We start from the raw sequence: 2,259 nt of genomic DNA, 5'->3' as shown, positions 1-2,259 counted from the left end.
GGTTTTTAAGAATTATTATTTGTTCAATGGAAACAGCTTAGAATAGGATGGGGCAGAGAACATTCCAAGGGTTAAAAGAAGGGAGCCAATCGCAAAGAGGGATGGGAAAAGGTATGGCTGCGGAGAGTGAGGGCAGAGGCATCTCTGGCCCTGGATGAGACACTATGGGTCAAAGCCCTGCATCTAGAGTAACACTTTGTCCCCTGATCCTGTCCTCACTGCATTATTGCATCACCGCTGTCTCTGGTTGATGCTGTGATGAGGTTAGAACCCTTGATAGCTTTTTTTTTTTTCTTTTTGTATCTGAACGGTGGTTTTACTGACCAATATGTTCCTGAATAAGGACTCCAAGCCCAGAGTACACAGTTAAGGCAACTACTTTGTTTCCAACAAGAAAGTACACAAGGAACCCCGAGTGTCCCCCACTAATGTGAGAGCTTGACCCCCGACCGGTCTCCACCCAGTTCTGGGAGAAAAACGTCCTCTAGCTGGCCAGTCTGTCATCCACTGTGACACCTGCTTACAAGGCAGGCGTGGCATCGACCGACATCTGCTCACCGTCCAAGCACCAGGTCTGGGCTGAGCAGCTCCGCAAGCACGTTTGGCAGATGCTCTCGTTTGCGTTAAAATCGAACGTGCGCGCTGACGCATGGCTGCTGGCCGCGGATCTCGAATTAGGTAAAATGTGATCTGTCCACATTCCCAGAGCTGCTAACATGTAAAAATCACTCGTTTAAAAAGCTCCTTTCATCAGAACACCCTTGGATCAAATAACCTGGCAGAGGAAAGCTCTCGTGGCCCCCGGTCTACGACAAGTTCTCTGCCGGGATCACGTTCAGGACATTCCCAAGGGCGAAGGGTGAGCGAGGCCCCAGGGCACCGCTACCCTGTCTGTGCCAAAAATTCCATGTGCTGCCCCGGAGCCTAGAAATGGTCGGCCGGCCGGTTGTATGGCCGGCCACACCGGTTCTCTCACAAATAGCCGCAAGGCTTTCATGTAGCTGTTTTCATCCAGAGTGAACCGTGATAGATCCCCGCGGGAAGGGTGATCATGTCTCCTTTTTCCATGAAGATGCGGGTCCACTTGTCCTCTCTGTCACATCGAAGTAGCCGGTGCCAAGTTGTAGCGGATCTCGTCGTCCAGGTGCCGGTGCTTCTCCTACAACATCTTGATCTTTTCTTCATAATTTGGTAGTTTATCCTTGCATATGGTTATTGTGTCCACCCAGGAATAGTTTCCCTGTTTTCGGATCTTTTTCTAACTCCCGATCATTCTCGTATTTGTCAGCATCAAGCTTCCAGTAAAGAACCCCGAGCAGGCGCAGGTGCTCCAGGCGAACCAGGCTGCAGGGCTCGCTGCGGTGGGGCAGCCTCGGGTCGTCGGCGGACTTGTCCATGTAGGAGGCCTGCACCGTGGCCGGGCGGAGGACGCAGCGAAGGAACAGCCAAATCCTTGATAGCTTAAAATGCCAGGATGAGTTGCTTCTTCAAGAATCAGAAAAAGAAAAACCGTGTGCCTCATTTGTTAAAACACATAAACATATTTAGAACTGTGTTTGACAGTTTTGTTTTTATCATGAAAGGATGTAGTATTTTGTTGCCTGCTTTTCTACATCTAATTGAGATGATCATATAGTTTTAATCTTTCATTCTATTGATGTGCTGTGTCACATTTATTGATTTGTGTCTGTGAAACCATCCTTCTACCCCAGTGATAAAACCTACGTAATCATGGCATATAATTCTTTAAATGTGCTGTTGAATTCAGTTTGCTGAAGTTGGTAATCTTGCATTTATTTACATAAGGGATATTGGCTTGTAGTTGTCCTTTTTAGTAGTGTCCTCATCAGATTTTGTATCAGGGTAATCCTGGCCTCGTAAGCTAGTTTGAGAGTGTTCCCTCCTCTTCAGTTTTTTAGAGTGTGAGAGGTGCACCTAGGTGGCTCTGTTGGTTAAGCATCTGACTTCAGCTCAGGTCATGATCTCACAGCTCGTGGGTTCGAGCCCCCACATAGGGCTCTGTGCTGACAGCTCAGAGCCTGGAGCCTACTTCGGATTCTGTGTCTCTCTCTCTCTCTCTGACTCTTCCCCACTCACACTCTGTCTCTTTCAACAATAAATATTACAAAAAATTTTAAAAAAAGTGTGAGAAAGTTTGGCACTATTATTATTATATATATATATATTTTTTTTTTTTTTTGAGAGAGAGAGAGAGAGAGAGAGAGAGAGAGCATGAGTGGGGGAGAGGCTCTTTGTATT

General features: G+C 47.0%; 1 pseudogene; it reads right to left on the bottom strand.

Annotated features, from left to right (window-relative positions):
* Positions 1-300: 300 nt before the first annotated feature.
* Positions 301-1,485, bottom strand: LOC121026630 (1,2-dihydroxy-3-keto-5-methylthiopentene dioxygenase-like; annotated as a pseudogene).
* Positions 1,486-2,259: the final 774 nt, after the last annotated feature.

This window comes from Herpailurus yagouaroundi, unplaced genomic scaffold (genome assembly GCF_014898765.1).
Source record: "Herpailurus yagouaroundi ecotype Mexico unplaced genomic scaffold, PumYag 149825, whole genome shotgun sequence".
Classification (NCBI taxonomy): Eukaryota; Metazoa; Chordata; class Mammalia; order Carnivora; family Felidae; genus Herpailurus; species Herpailurus yagouaroundi.
The sequence above is the reverse complement of the archived record's forward strand: the minus strand, read 5'-3'. Positions and strand labels throughout refer to the sequence as shown.